Here is a 17,348-nt window from a genome sequence, read left to right as displayed (position 1 = left end):
CTGTACCTATCTGTACGCAATGCAACAAGGACTGCTCACTTGGAATAACTTTACAATTGACTTAAATTGTGGTGCTCCTGTCAATATTGTAATGTCATTATGGGTGCAGTAAGAATTAGGCTGAGTGATGACACCTGACAGCTTTACAAACATTTGTAGAATGTAGAAAGGCACCAACTCTATGAATTAATGTATACTCCAATATAATTTCGGAATTAACCTTCTTACATTGCATAAACAACTGATTAACACATGTTTACAAACTGCATTACATTCCAACAGTTGCTACATTCTCTCCTGACTCATGCCGTCCTTTTCGTGGATGCAGACTTCTGGGCAGCATGAGCACATTTCAGATTGGCATCATGCACCGCATCCCACATCAATAGCAGTTCGAAAGGCCGAAAACGGTGCACTAGCAGCAACTCACGGTAATAGCAAGGATTGAAAGAGTCATCCTGGGTTGAAGGAACCCTGACTCCAGCTGTCCTGAATCCGCTATGGGAGCGTGGGGCTAGTCCAGTCTTGGCCAGACACATCCCCCAAAAGACATCATCAATGGGGTATAGTTCAAGGTCTTGGGCTATCTGGTAAATGATGTGAGCTGTATACACAGACATAAGTATGCCCGCTCCACTAACGTATGGTGGGTACGACTTGATGGTGGTCACTATTTCTGGCACATAATACTTGCTCGACTTCTGGCGATTGGGCCCAAACCCATAAACGAGATGGCCCACAAACAGGTGTTGGTGAACCTTCATGCCTAGCAAGTAATCAACCATGTTATCGGTGTTGGCAAAGACATCATCATCTCCATTGAAGATGAATTTAGCTCTGGGGCAAAATTCACTGACCCACTGCAGCAACTTGTATTGTTTGAGGGTGAGGTTGAAAAAGGTATCCAAGAAATCCCATTGTAGGACATCTCTGTGTTCTCTGTTTTCCATGGCTAAAAGCTGATTCAATTTCCTCCTTTCCTTTTGGTCAGGAGAGACACCAGAGATAAAGACTCTCTTAATTAGGACCCCATTGAATTCGCGTTCTCTGCCCCAGGTCTTCCTTACCATTTCCCGCCGATCCTGGTTGAAAGGGTGAGATTTGATCACCAGGAGCAGGAAGACATTCTGAGATCCTTCTCGACCACCACATTTGTCTGGGACATTTTGAATCATGTTAAATTCTCGACAGTGTTTATACATCAAGAAGTTTTTTATGTGCTCTTTCTCTTGATGAAATGAGGACAGGTGCAACAATGTCGTGTTCGTGTGGCACTTTGGCTTGAGCACTGATTTAGTTGCATCAGCAGTAACAACCTTGGGCAGATCATTGCGATGAAAGGTTTCTGCAAGATCATCAGTCTCTCGACGTTGGTCATTATCCCAGAACACGAAGAACAATCCCAGAGTAAGCAAAACACCCAGCACTACTTTCTCATTGAATCGCCGACGTGTACTCATCTTTCACCTGAAATAGAGAAAACAAATGGATTAATTCAAAGAAAACTTTACATTTACATGATGCTTGAGAAGAATGGGAAGTTTAAACTGTAATGAGTTTCACTAATGCTTTGTAATATTGACCTCAAAATGGTGATAAGGTAAGGAATAGGGAAGGCCCTACACACTGTTGAAAGTTTAATTAACCTGAAGCATTCCATCCCAGCAGAAAAATAAATCTACCTATAGGATACCATCTCTGTCATTAAACTGAAAATCGCATAGTTTTTTTCTGGGCCTTAAAGGTATATGATTCCAAAGGGTTTATTCCACCTCGCTTCACAGGTCTCATCACTCCTCCCGGGGCTTAAACTGAACTGAGACATAGAGCAATATAGCACAATGCAGACATTTTGGCCCATAATGTTGCACCGAACTTTTAATCTGCTCCAAGATCAATTGATCCCTACTCTCTCAAACAGCTGTCCATTTTTCTTTCATCCATGTGTCTATCTAAAAGCCTCTTAAATCTCACTGATGCATCTACCCTTATCACTACCCAGGCTGTGCATTCCATACAGCCACCATTTTCTTTTTTTTTTTAAAATACTACTTCTGAAAAACCCCTATACTTTTCTCTAATCACCATAACATTATGCCCCCTCATATTAGTCATTTCTACCCTGGGAAAATGTTGTTGGCTCTCCATTCTACCTATGCCTCTTACCAGCCTATACGCCTCTATCAAATCACCTCTCCCCACCTCCCACCCCCACCTTTGCTCTAAAGAGGAAGGTCCCAGCTCGCACACCATTCAGGTTGAGTTCACAGGTTACTGATACTATGGAAGATGATGTATTATTGACCATTGATTAGTAACTGAATATATGGCAGTGCAGGGAAGTGTTAGCATAGCAACTGAAAACATTTGATTTTCATGGCATTTCAACCAGGTCTATGTAAACCTACAATAGGAGAAACAAAGAGAAGTATACTCAAGGACCTTGGCTTTTTGCTTCTATTTTAACCAGAGAATTGTATTCAAAGTTAAATTAGCAGTGGCCCACTCACCCTGCCATCCATTGGTCAAGCCACTTTATGAAAGGCTGCAACTAAGGCATAACTAGTCCCAAAGGCAAGGCTAATTCGACTCAGATATTCAGTAGTAAGCAATTGTGACAAGACAGCGAAGCCATCGCAGGCCCATATCTATTAAAGGAAAACGGCACCAGCATCACTTATGGCAGGAATTTACGCTTCATGAAGAGCAGTGAACCTTGGACTCCAGGAGCCCAGAGAAAGCACAGATAACTGATAGCAGAACAGGGCAGATAGTTAGCATGATCCACAATGTGTATGAGTAAAGCCTTGGATGCCAGGAGCCCTGAAAAGACGCCAGTGACTGATAGCAGAACGATGTGTACAAGTAAAACTATTTGCACAGGGATGCAACTTGTGTCACTGTAGAATTATGGAATCCTAGAGTAATGCGATCTAAACAGGCCCTTCGGCTCAACTGGTCCATACCAACCACAGCATCCTCCCTAATAATCCCAGTTGTCTAGTTTGGCCCATAACTCTCCAAGCCTCTCCCTTCCATGTACCTGTCCAAATGCCGGTTAAATGTTGGAGTTGAACCCACTTCAACCACTTCCTCTGGTAGCTTCTTCCGGGTACTCACTGTCCTCCGTGTACAGAGGTTATCCCCAAGGTCTCTTCTCAATTTTTCCCCTCCTCTCCTCCAACTGTGACCTCTCATTTTGTGCTCTCCAACTCTCCAATAATGACAATCCACCTTATCAATACCCCTTATGATTTTAAACTTCTGAGGTCACCTCCCATTCTCCAAGGAATAAAGGTCCAGCATGGCCAGCCTCACTTTAACCCAGGCCCTCTAGTCAAAAAACATCCTCGTAAATTTCCTCTGCACCCTCTCCAACTTGACAGCGTCCTTCCTATAACAGGGTAAGCAAAATTGTAGATAATATTCCAAAAGTGGTCTCAACAACAAATTACATAACTGCAAATAATCCCCCGCTCCTAAACTCTACACCATAACTGATGAAGGCAAGCATGCTGAACACTTTTTTTCACCATCCTGCCTTTCAGTGAACTGACTTGTCAGTGCCTTGCCATTCAATGTACAAGTTCTACTTCATCTGAATGTCCACCACCTCACATATAACCATATAACAATTACAGCACGGAGACAGGCCATCTCAGCCCTTCTAGTCCGTGTCGAATGCTTACACTCACGTAGTCCCACCGATCTGCTCTCAACCCATAACCCCCCATTCCTTTCCTGTCCATGTTCCTATCTATTTTTTTTTTAAATGACAATATTGAACCTGCCTCTACCACTTCTACTGCAACCTTGTTCCAAACAGCTACTACTCTCCGAGTAAAGAAGTTCCCCCTCGTGTTACCCCTAAACTTTTACCCACTAACTCTCAACTCATGTCCTCTTGTTTGAATCTCCACTACTCTCAATGGAAACACGCCTATCCACGTCAACTCTGTCTATCCCCCTCATAATTTTAAATACCCCTATCAAGTCCTCATTCAACCTTCTACACTCCAAAGAATAAAGATCTAACTTGTTCAACCTTTCTCTGTAACTTAGGTGCTGAAACCCAGGTAACATTCTAGTAAATCTTCTCTGTACTCTATTTTGTTGACCTCTTTCCTATAGTTCGGTGACCAGAACTGTACACAATACTCCAAATTTGGCCTCAGCAGTGCCTTGTACAATTTTAACATTACACCCCAAGTCGTATACTCAATGCTCTTATTTATAAAAGCCAGCATACCAGAAGCTTTCTTCACCACCCGATCCACGAGATTCCACCTTCAGGGAACTATGCACCATTATTCCTAGATCACCCTGTTCTTCTGCATTCCTCAATGCCCTACCATTCAACATGATTGTCCTATTTTGAATAGTCCTACCAAAATGTAGCACCTCACACTTATCAGTATTAAACACCATCTGCCATCTTTCAGTCTACTCTTCTAACTGGCCTAAATCTCTCTGTAAGCCTTGAAAACCTGCGTCATTATCCACAACGCCACCTATCTTAGTATCATCAGCATACTTACTAATCCAATTTACCACCCCATCATCCAGATCATTAATGTGTATGACAAACAACACTGGACCCAGTACAGATCCCTGCGGCACACCACTAGTCACTGGCCTCCAACCTGACAAACAGTTATCCACCACTACTTTCTGGCATCTCCCATCCAGCCACTGTTGAATCCATTTTACTACTTCAATATTAATACCTAAGGATTGAATCTTCCTAACTAACCATCCTTGTAGAACCTTGTCAAAGGCCTTAGTGAACTCCATATAGACAACATCCACTGCTTTACCCTCGTCAACTTTCCTCGTAACCTCTTCAAAAATTCCATAAGATCTGGGGACGTCGCGTGATGACGTAGGATCAAGACGTTGGGAATCCAGCTCCCTCGTAAAAAGTAATGAAATAAGGTTTAAATGAAGAAGAGTTAACAAGTATCTACTAGAAACTATTTATAAATAACTCAGAATTATCTTTTGATATGGCTCCTAAACCGAAACAGAAGAAAGCTACTACTTCGAAGACTGCGCAAATCGGCGGGGAAAAAGGCCTAACCGTACCGGCGAAGCCTCGGACTCAAGTTGGATCTCCTCACGGCGAAGTGCATGGCACTTCTGATGATGCGGGACAGGAAGTTGCAGCAATGTCGGCGGTCTCTAAAAGAAACGGCAAGAACAATGGATGCGCGAAGAAACAAGTATGCATGAACAGATATCAGCAAAAGTAACAAAACTACAAATCCCAACTACGGCTGGAAGGGAAACTGGAATTATATCGGAAGTGGAGTCAGACTCTTTGGGAAATTCAGAGGAAGATGAAGAGGAAAAGAAAATGGAGATTAAAGGAGTCATAAAAGATATCCTGATATATATCATGAATAAATTAAAAGCTATAAGAAGGATGCAGAATACACTCGATAATGTGGTGGAAAAACAAAAGAAGATGGATAATAAAGTTAAAGAAATGGAAGTAAAATTGGAAGAAAATACTGAAAGAATAGATAAGATAGAAGACAATAATCTTGCCTGAACAATAAAAAAACGGATGTTGGAAAAAATAGATGCGCTTGAAGACTCAAGTAGACGAAATAATATCAAAATTGTTGGTCTTATGGAAGGTACAGAGGGAGAAAATCCAATAAAATTCTTTCAAGAATGGATTCCGAAAATTTTGGCAATGAAAGAAGGAAGCCAAGTAATTGAAATTGAAAGAGCACACAGAACTTTAAGACCAAGACCTCAGCAAGATCAAAATCCAAGATCAATTTTGATAAAATGCTTGAGGTACCAAGATAAAGAAATGATCTTGAAGGCAGCTACTCAAGGTGCTAAAAAGAGAAATGGGCCATTGATAATAGAAGGGAAAAGATTTTTTTTTTAATCCAGACATAAGTTACGATCTTCTGAAGAGGCGGAAGGAATTTAATCCAGTGAAAAAATCTTTATGGGAAAAGGGCTATAAATTTTTATTGAGCTACCCAGCAAAATTGGTCATTTTCCTTGATAACGAAGAAAGAAGCTTTTTCGTTGACTAAAGGAAAGCAGAGAAATTTGTACAAGAATTACCTGATGTCCACGAAGAGGACTAAAGAATTATAGAAATGAAGTGGACTAACGATGAAGACTGAAACAAGGTTGGACTTGACAGACATTTATAAGGAAAAAAAATAGTTGAGTATTAATTGGGAGTAGAGACATTAATTATTTTTTTTTCTTCACTAATATATTTTCTTTTTTTTTGCGGGGGAGGTGGAGGAGCTCCTGATCGATGGCTGCGAGTTTCACGTGTACAATCATGGCGATTGCCATGACCCGTAAAATGGGGGGGGGAGGTAATGTTGTGTTCTTTTTATTCGCAACATTAGTGGGGGGGGGGTATTTTGGGATTTTTTTCTTATATATTAGTTACCTTTCCTCTATTTTTCTTCTTTTTTGCCTGGATGGTTGGGGAGAGAGTCATAGTAACATGGAGAATTTTAAAGAGTTCCCAAGGTATTGTGAATGATTAATTTACTTAATTTTTTAAAGTTTTAATGTTAATGGACTTAATGGACCTGTGAAAAGAAAAAGAGTTTTAACATATATTAAGAAAATGAAAGGCGATATAGCTTTTTTACAAGAAACACATTTTACAGAAACAGAACATAAGAAATTAAAGAGAGATTGGGTTTGAAATGTCTTGGAGCTTTATTTAATTCAAAATCGAGAGGAGTTGCAATTTTCGTTAATAAATCTTTACCAATTAAAATACAAAATGTAGTAATTGATTCTGTGGGGAGATATGTGATTATACTGTCAATTTTTTTCAGAATTATGGACTTTTATGAACATTCATGCACCAAATGAAAATGATGTAAAATTCATACAAGAAGTTTTTTTGAACTTGGCTGATGCACATGATAAAATATTAATAGGTGGAGATTTTAATTTTTGTTTAGATCCAGTTTTGGATAGGTCAACTAAAGTTGCTACAAAATCAAAAGTAATAAAACTATCTTTATCATTAATGAAAGATTTAAACCTGATTGATATATGGAGAAAAATTAATCCAAGAGAAAGAGGTTATTCATTTTATTCAAATAGACGTAAAACTTACTCAAGGATTGTTTTTTTTTTATTATCAAAAAATATTCCAGAGAGTGTAAAGTGTGGAATATAAAGCATGAATACTGTCAGATCATTCCCCCTTGATAATGACAATGATAATGATGGATAAGGAGGAATCGATCTATAGATGGAGATTTAATTCAATTTTATTTAAACGTCAAGATTTTTGTGATTTTATGAAAAAAAAGATTCAATTTTTTTAATACAAATTTACATTCAGTTGAGGATAAAATTGTATTATGGGAAGCAATGAAAGCATATTTAAGCGGTCAGATTATAAATTATACATCTAAAATTATGAAGGAATATTTGGCAGAAATAGATCAATTAGAAAAAGATATCATAAAGTTAGAAAAAGAATCTCAAAGATATATGACGGAAGAAAAACGAAGACAACTTGTTAATAAAAAACTACAATATAATACACTTCAGTCATATCGTACAGAAAAAGTAATTATGAGAACTAAACAGAAATATTATGAATTAGGCGAAAGGTCACATAAGATTCTTGCTTGGCAGTTGAAAACAGAACAGGCTTCTAAAACAATAAATGCAATTAGAACAAGTGTAAATAAGGTTACTTATAAACCTTTAGAAATTAATGAAACTTTTAAAAAAATATATACTGTATCAATCAGAATCACAAAATAAGATTGCTGAGATAGATACATTTTTATCACAAATAACCCCTCCAAAATTAAATTTGGAAGAACAGAAAGGATTAGATATGCCCTTTACATTAAAAGAGGTTGAAGAAGCTTTAGGATCACTTCAGAGTAATAAATCCTCAGGAGAAGATGGTTTTCCTCCTGAATTTTATAAAAAAAAACTTAAAGATTGATTAATTCCTCCTTTTATCGAAGTATATCTAGTGGAAAGGATTCATAAACTCCCACAATCTTTTTTAACAGCGACTATAACTGTTTTGCCAAAAAAAGATTGAGATCCTTTAAAGCCAACATCATATAGGTCTATTTCTTTGTTGAATACAGATTATAAAATAATAGCAAAAATTTTATCTAACAGAATATCTAAACATTTACCAAAATTAATACATATGGATCAAACAGGTTTTATTAAAAACAGACAATCAATGGATAATATAAGCCGGTTACTTAGTATAATTCTTTTGGCACAAAAAAGAGAGGAAATGAGTGTGGCAGTTGCTTTGGATGCAGAAAAAGCATTTGATAGATTGGAATGGGATTTTTTATTTAAGGTTTTGAAAAAATATGAGTTAGGAAAATCTTTTATACAATGGATTAAAACCTTAAATACTAATCCTCAAGCTAAAGTAGTTACAAATGGTCAGATTTCAACACCATTTTGCTTAACGAGGTCAACTGGACAAGGCTGCCCATTATCACATGCTTTATTTGTATTGGCAATAGAACCATTAGCTGAATTAATTAGAACAGATTTAGACATTGGGGGCTTTAGAGTTAATCAAGAAGAATATAAGATTAATTTATTTGCTGATGATGTTTTGATTTATTTAACAAACCCATTGCAATCTTTGCAAAGATTATCTTATAGATTGGAAGAATATGGGAAAGTATCAGGGTATAAAGTAAATTGTGATAAAAGTGAAATTTTACCCCTTACCAAAGGAAATTATAATCAATGTCGATTAGTAACTGAATTTCGATGGTCAATAAATGGGATAAAATATTTAGGTATTAGAGTTGATAATGATGTAAAAAATTTATATGAACAAAATTATTTGCCATTATTAAAAAAAATAAAAGAGGATCTTGATAAATGGATGATGTTACCAATAACATTAATAGGTAGAGTTAATGCTGTAAAAATGAATATATTTCCTAGATTGCAATATTTATTCCAAACTTTACCAATACAATTACCTCAGAAGTTTTTCAAGAACGGAATAAATATGTAATGAAATTTCTTTGGAAAGGAAAGATGTCAAGAATATCATTGGAAAAATTGACATGTAAATTTGATTTAGTAGGGTTACAAATTCCAAATTTTATGAATTATTATAAAGCAAATCAACTTAGATTTATTGCGTCTTTTTTTTGATGAAGAAAAACCAGCATGGATTAGAATAGAATTAGATAAGATAGGAGAAAACATACCAGAAGATTTTATATATAAATGGGAATCCAAATGGATATGGGAAATAAAAAGAATCTCCTATATTAAGATACTTGATTGATTTATGGAATAAGGTAAATATGGACGATGAGATAAAGAAATCTTTATTAGCAAAAAGAACTTTAATTCAAAATAGGCTTATTCCTTTTACAATGGATAATAAACTTTTATATAATTGGTTCCAAAAGGGGATTAAATATATAGGTGATTGTTTTGAAGGAGGTACATTGATGTCGTTTGATCAATTAAAAAAAATAAATATAAAATATCAAAGAACACTCTTTTCTGTTATTTTCAATTGAAGGCTTATTTACGAGAAAAGCTGGGTCAAACAATGTTGATGCCAAAACCTAGTGAAATAGAAATATTAATTCAAAAAGTAAAAATTTAAAAAAATACATCTTGTATGTACAATTTGATTCAAAAACAGACAATTAAATCAGTAATTCATAAATCAAGACAAAAATGGGAATCTGATTTGGATGTTAAAATTGATGGAAAAAGCTGGTCAAGATTATGTTCTGATAGTATGTTAAATACAGTAAATGTTCGACTTAGATTAATACAATATAATTTTTTACATCAATTATATATAACACCACAGAAAATAGATAGATTAAATTCAAATATGTCTGACCAACGTTTTCGGTGTAATCAAGAAATTGGTACTTTTTTACATTCTACTTGGTCTTGTTTTACAACTCAACCATTTTGGATAAATCTAAGACTTTTATTGGAACAAATTATTGGAGTACAACTCCCACGTAGTCCAGTATTATTTTTATTAGGATACATTGAAGGGACAATACCGAAACTTAAATTGAATAAGTATCAGAAAAAAATTATAAAAATTGCATTGGCAATTACTTGGAAATCTGATTTATATTTAACTATGGATCGTTGGAATAATGAAATACATAGTTGAATTCCACTTGAAAAAATTACATACAATCTAAGAAATGAATATGATATATTTTTGAAAATTTGGCTCCCATACCTACAAAAGATAGGATTAAATACATAGATCTTTTGAAGATAAAATTATAAAGTAATTGGGGAAAGTAAAAATAAATATTAAAATTATTTTGAACTTCATGGAGCATGTGGGGATCCTCCGGTATCCAAGCAATCTTTCTCTTCTTTCTTTCTTGAGACAAGGGTTAAGGGTGGGGGAGGGTTAAGGGTAGGGGGGAGTGTTAATATTATTTTTCTTTTTCTTACTATTTTATCACCACATTTATTCTTTGTAAATTTCTAAAAATGTAATAAATATTTTTTTTTAAATTCAATAAGATCTGTCAAACATGTCCTTCTACGCACCAATCCATGTTGACTGTTCCTAACCAGACCCAGTCTATCCAGATATTTATATATACCATCTCTAAGAATACTTTCCATTAATTTACCCATTATTGACGTCATAATTACAGGCCTAGAATTGCTAGGTTTACACTTAGAACCGTTTTTAAACAATGGAACCACACGAGCAATACGCAATTGCTCCAGCACCATCCCCGTTTATAATGACATTTGGAATATTTCCGTCAGAGCCCCTGCTATTTCTACACTAACTTCCCTCAAAGTCCGGGGAAATATCCTGTCAGGTCCCGAAGACTTATCCACTATCCTTAATAGCGCCAGCACTTCCTCTTCTTTAAACAGCTCAGGTATTTGTAAAGTAATGGTGATAGCGGAGTAACACACAGACGGGAGTAATGTAAATAGACCCGGTAGTCATGAAAGTCATCCGATTGATAAGGTTATTTATTTCCAGTAAGTGAACACTAATCTGATGGTGAAATATGTTGTACTCTTTTGGCTGTGGCTATGTCCAGTTTGCAATCTCCACATAGCTGCTGCCTTGCCCATCATTGTAATGGCCCCATTGTGGACAAATATTGAAGATTGCTTTATAAACGGTCCGACTCTGATATCAGTGCAGCTGCAGCAGATGGGGTACAGTCACATCTGGTGAAAGCGACTGTCCACTGTTCACAAGGAAATATATTCCCAACCAGAGTTGATAGAGTCCGTCCTGCTGGTGTGTCTCTCCAATAAACCCATATTGAACTTTGCCCTCAGCTGTCACTGGATTTTTCAGTCGGAGAATAAATTGATCCAGAACTAAACAATAAATTAATTCGATCAGACCAACCGAAAGGAAACAGGATCCCTGGAGCAGACTGAATTGGAAAGAGATTCTGTATGTAATCTTTGTCACGGTGCACCGAAGTACAATTGTAAGCCGGTACCGAACAACACAATACAACCATTTGCCTGACTGAGGTTTCGTGTCCTTTAGTTCAAGCACTGGGGAGCGGGGTGTGGAGTTACATCCTGATTAGTGTGAGGTCCGGGTTGCTGAGCGTGATCTCAACTGAACGTTCCGCAGGGTGTACTCACTCACTGTTTGGACCCAGAGAATTCAGTGCTCAGATTCACTGGAAACGGAATCAAGAGCTCGGCGCTTGTTTATTTTTTTCTCGCTGTATGTTTTTTGTGCTACCTTGCGCAAAGACAGAGTGTATCTTAAGACTATCTGAAAAAAAACTTCCTGAAGTACATCTCACTGTCACCTCCTGTACCTAATAGTGTGGCCGCTGAGTGTATGTCCGTAGTCTTCTACAGCTGTAACCCGCCCAGTTCAGTCTTCGACATGTTACACGTTCAGTAATGCCTCTCTGCACGCTATTGTTGCAGCGTGGTTATTTGAGATACTGTCGTCTTCCTGACATATAGAATCAGTCTGGCCTTTTCCCTTCCATCTCTCTCATTCATAAGGAGTCTTTGCTCACGGAACTGCCGCAGCCTTAGTTTTTTTCTGCGCTGTTCTCCGCAAACTGAGACTGTTGAAGGTGACAATCCCAGGAAATCAGCAGTTTCTGCGATATTACAAACTGCGCCGTCTAGCATTAACAAACATTCCACGTTCTAAGTCACTGAGATCACATTTCATCCCCATTCTGATGTTTCTGAGAGACCGAACGTACCCTGTTCCAAGGACTAGGAGTCGGAGAGACCCGCTGATAAAGCTCTGGGTTTAGTTAATGATTATCACCAGGAGCTGACTGAACATTAACCAGGGTGTGTTCATTACTTACAGAACCCGTAACACAGCCTCACTGGGACAGGGTGGTAACAGAACCTGGAGCCGCGGTACACGGTAAGAAGCTCTATATACTGAAATATAAACATCACAAAGGCAGTCACCCACTTCTGTGAACACTTAAATGAGACTGAGAACGTATTGGTGTATTCAACAGTAGAACTGTAGGTGAATCGCTTTTGAAAGAAATAATAATTCCCTTTGACTAATTAGATCAACTTCCTGTGCATGCCCTGCGGTAAACTGGTGTAGTTGGAAGTGTTAATGGAAACGTTGCACTTTCAATGCAGTTGCGAATGAACAGCAAAGGCTAGGAAGGAGCTAGCTTCCAGATGTTAGGAACTTTCCGCGGGCTACTGTTTCCAGCAGGAGGCCGGCCTCTCCACACCCGGGGTTTTACTAATCGCTGACCGAAGGAACCGAGGATTCGCTTTGTTTATTCTTTCGCTGGCGTGATCTACACTGTTACGAACGTGCCACAACTCTGAGGGGCCGAAGGGTACAAAGTCGCCCCCTCCTTTTTGAGAATCGCAAGATCGCTATTAATTCGGGTCTGGGACCCAGGAAATGAGAGAGAATCCACAAGGTTTTGGAATGTGTCCTGGCCTCAGCGAGACAAAGCCACGTATAACGGCCATTGTCTCTTGGAGACGGAATTGTGTATTGAGTACTGTACTATTCATTGAAGCCCTCAGGGGACGACCAGAGTGGTCTGGTTGAGGGATTGCATCATCCCAACCTGATTGACATCTGAGACCCCGTGAATAAGGATAAAAGAGGGTCTGGGAAACAACCCCTTTAGACGCACCAGGAGAAACGCTAGGAATCCCGTGACAGCGTTTAATAGCGACAGCCGGTGGGGTCTCGTGTGCGTCCTTCCCTTGCCTGGGATTGGCGGGCTCACCACGGAAGAACGGCTTAGCTAAAGGAGAGGCCACAAGTGAACGGCCACACTAACGAGACTCTGACGGATCGAAATCATAAAAGGAATTGGTAAGTTTCTCCAAATCTCTCTCTCTCCAAACAAAGGCTGCAGCCTGCATGAACTGAGTGACTGTTATATTTCCATCGGACAATACATTTATCCCCTAAACAACGATAGAGCTATTTCTTATTGATTATTATTATACCCGCACTTTTAGATTTAGTATTGACGACGTATATTATCTGTAGGTTTGCATTGATATTATTTTTGTGCATTTTTACTAATAAATACTGTTAAAAATCGTATCATCAGACTTCAAAGGACCTCTCAAATGCCAGGACACATTCCAAAGGACCTCAAGGATCTTTGCTGGTAAGTGACCCAGTTACGGGGTTCGTAACAACACTATCTGTCCATCCTAAGCGTCATTTCGGCCGGTAGCTACAGGGAGAGGGTGAATTTATGAGAACTACCCACATTGCAGATTATAGCGAGGGGAGGGGGGATTTAAAGAGCTGATGGTTCCATTATATAATCGGTTGTAGAGACCTGTTGTGGATCACCGCCTGCAGTGTTGATTCCCTTCTGTTAGAAGTGTGTGGGTAGGTGAGAGATCTAAAGAAGGTTTAACAGAGAGTGATCTGCATCTTGTGAGTTGTCCTGTGATGAAACGTCTGTGATCTTGGCTTTTTTCAGAGATTGAGAAGAATTCGACATGACCTAAGTTTACAGGGTGGTTTAAACATTGCAGCTTTTTAAAAAAACAATGTACTTGATTGCATCCATAGCAGTTTGGTTAAATCAGTGGGGTCTTTGATGAGACATAAAGTCTCCCGCGGCGTCTTGACAGGGACGTAAACAAAATAGGCTCTGTTGTGGGAGAACTGAAACTGGCTATCGCCAGTTGTAGACAGTTGAGTTGTTTTTTTGCCCTCTGGGTCTAGTGTCTCATTGGAATGGCCTCCTCAATATTCAGGAGAAGCAGATTATTGCAAATAATTCTGTAATCTTTGCAGTGTAATGGTCCTTGAAGGACATGTGAGTGAAATGTTACAGGTGAGAGGCAGGGTTAAGGCGCTGAGATCACAAATTGAACTAGGTCGGTCACAGTAAATTCAGCATGTGAATTTTATTAAATCTCACTTCAACATCCTCTGGCTGACAAAAACACATCCAGTGAATTTAATGTTAAAGGGGTTTTCATCATTCAGTAAAGATAGCACCCCCCCCCCCCACCCCCGTGAGGCAACTTTCAGGGATCTGAACGGGAGGAACGCAAATAGACCCATTAGTGATAATTTTATCTGATTGAACAGGTCACTGATCTCTGGCAAGTGAACACTAATATGAAGGTTAAATATATTCTTGTCTTGTTGTACTCTTTAGGGCGTGGTTATCTCCAGATTGTAATCTCGACACAGTTGCCGCCTTGCCCATTATTTTACTGGCCCCATTGTGGACAAATGCTGAAATTTGCTTTATAAAAGGGCTGACTCTGCGATCAGTGGAGCTCCAGGCAGTGGAAGCACAGTTAAATCTGGTGACATTGAAGGTCCAGAGTTCAAAAGAAAATATTATTCTAAAAGCATAACTTTTCACCCGAATTCACATTGCCCGTCCTGCTGCTGTGTCTTTCCAATAAGCCCACAGCGATCTTTGCCTTTAGCTGTCACTGCCGTTTTTAGTCTGAAAATAAATTGATCCCCAAGTATACAATAAATTAATGCCAAGAGAAAGTCTGCAGAAGCTGGAAATCCAAACAACAAACACCAAATGCTGGAGGAACTCAGCAGGCCAAGAAGCATCTACAGAAAGGAGTACAGTCGAAGTTTCGGGCCCAGACCCTTCAGCAGGACTGGAGAAAGCAAAAAAAAAAGAAAGATGTTGGGTCAGAGCTAGAAGGAGAGAGAAGGGGGTTGGAGGAAGAAGCAGAAAGTGATAGGTGAAACAGGGAGGGGGAGGGATGACATCAAGTGCTGGGAAATTGATTGGTGAAAGTGATACACGGCCGGAGAAGTGGGAATCTGATAGGAGAGGACAGAATGCCAGGGAAAAAGAAAAGTGCACCGGAGAGAGGCAATAGGCAGGTAAAGACTTAAGGCCAGAGAGGGAAAGGGGAATGGGGAATATTGAAGTGGGGGGAGCTATTACCTGAAGTTTGAGAAATTAATGTTCATGCTATCAGGTTAGAGGCTACCCAGACGTAATATAAGGTGTTGCTCCTCCAGTCTGAATGTCGCCTCACCACAACAGTGGAGGAGACCAGGGATTGACATGTCGGAATATGCATGGGAAGTGGAATTAAAATGGCTGGCCACTGGGAGCTTCTGCTTTTTCTGGCAGACAAAGTGTAGGTGTTCCACAACGCGGTGCTGCCGAAGGGTCTCGGCCCAAAATGTCGACTGTCCTGTTTTCCATAGTTGCTGCCTGGCCCGCTGAGTTTCTCCAGCATTCTGAGCGTGTTGCAATGAATTAGTGTGTTGACACCAACTGAACGGAGCCGGGATGCGTGTCGCGGTTGCTCCCTGGAGCAGATCGAGTTGTGGACAGATACTGGATGTAATCTGTGTCACCGGGCACTGAGGCACAATAGGAAGCCTGGACCGAACAGCCCAGTAGAATCATTTGCTTGAATCAGCTTTTGTGTCATATAATGTGCTGTGGAGCAGGGTGTGGAATTACATGCTGACTGATGTGAAGCCCAGGTTTATATGTGTGTTATCAACTGAATCTCGCTCACGGTGTGTTCACTTACTGTTTGCACCCACTAAGTTCAGATACTCGGATTCGCTGGAACAGAAACAGAAGCTCAGCACCAAGTACACACAGAGACCTTACTGGGTGGGGAACGTTGTGATGTTTCAATACGTCCCTCGTCAGGAGAGGATTTCCAGTGTTTATCCTGTTCGATATCGTCTTTAAAACGGTGTGGCATTACGGACATGGATGCTTTTTACTGTGTGTGTGTGTGTTTTTAAGGAAAACAGACATGCACCTGGCAGTGATATTTACAATGCAGAGATTACAGAATTAATTGTAATAATCTGCTTCTGCTGAATATTGAGGAGGCCATTCCAGAGATGCGAGGAGAGAGAGGGGGAGAAGGGGGAAGGGGAGACAGAGAGATGGGGAGAGAGGGGCAGAGGGGAGAGAGAGGGGGAGAAGAGGAAGAGAGGGGGGAGAGGAGGGGAGATGGGGAGAGAGAAGGGGAGAGGGGGGAAAGGGGAGCGAAGAGTGGGAGAGAGGGGGAGAGTGGAGGAGTGTGGGGGAGAGAGTGGGTGTGAGAAAGGGGGAGAGGGCGGAGAGAGGGGGTCAGAAGGGTGGAGGGAGAAGAGGAGGGAGACTGTCTTCAACTGCTTTCAGTTCCTGCCAGAACAGGAACTATTTTGTCGACGTCCCTGTCAAGACGCCGCAGGTTACTTTATTTCTCAGCAAATACCCCACTGATTTTACCAAACTACTACGGATACAATCAAGTACATTGTTATTTTTTAAAAACTGCAACGTGTACACCACCCTGTAAACTTAGGTCATGTCGAATGCTTCTCAATCACTGAAAAAAGTCAAGATCACAGACGTTTCCTCACAGGACAAATCACACAGTGCAGACGTCTCTCTGTTAAACCTTCTTTTGATCTCCCAGCTATCCACACACTTCTGACAGAAGGGAATCAACACTGCAGGCGGTGATCCACAACAGGTCCCAACAACCGACTAGATAATGGAACCATCACCTCTTTACACCCCTTCCCTCCGCCCCACACCCCGGCTATAAACTGCAGTGTGAGGAATTCTCATAATTTCGCCCTCTCCCAGCAGCTACCTACCGAAATGTCGTAAAAGGCAGACAGATAGTGTCGACCCCGCCTGCGATGGAATAAGCAAAGCGAATCCTCAGTTCCCTCGGTTGGGGATCGGTAAATCCCCGAGTGTGGACGGATCGGCCTCCTGCTTCTGCAAGCAGTAGCCCGGGGACAGTTCCGAGATGCGGGAAGTACGCACCTCCCGAGCCTTTGCTGATGATTCGGAGCTGGGTTGAAATTGCGGCGTTTCCGATAACACCTCCAA

At 39.9% G+C, this 17,348-nt stretch overlaps 1 pseudogene; it reads right to left on the bottom strand.

Moving 5' to 3' along the window:
• Nucleotides 1-249: 249 nt before the first annotated feature.
• Nucleotides 250-17,133, bottom strand: LOC140720340 (N-acetyllactosaminide beta-1,3-N-acetylglucosaminyltransferase 3 pseudogene; annotated as a pseudogene).
• Between the last annotated feature and the right edge of the window lie 215 nt (nucleotides 17,134-17,348).

The sequence above is a fragment of the Hemitrygon akajei genome, unplaced genomic scaffold (assembly GCF_048418815.1).
Source record: "Hemitrygon akajei unplaced genomic scaffold, sHemAka1.3 Scf000041, whole genome shotgun sequence".
In the NCBI taxonomy this organism is placed as follows: domain Eukaryota; kingdom Metazoa; phylum Chordata; class Chondrichthyes; order Myliobatiformes; family Dasyatidae; genus Hemitrygon; species Hemitrygon akajei.
Note: the sequence above shows the minus strand (reverse complement) of the source record. Positions and strands in the feature narration are given on the sequence as shown.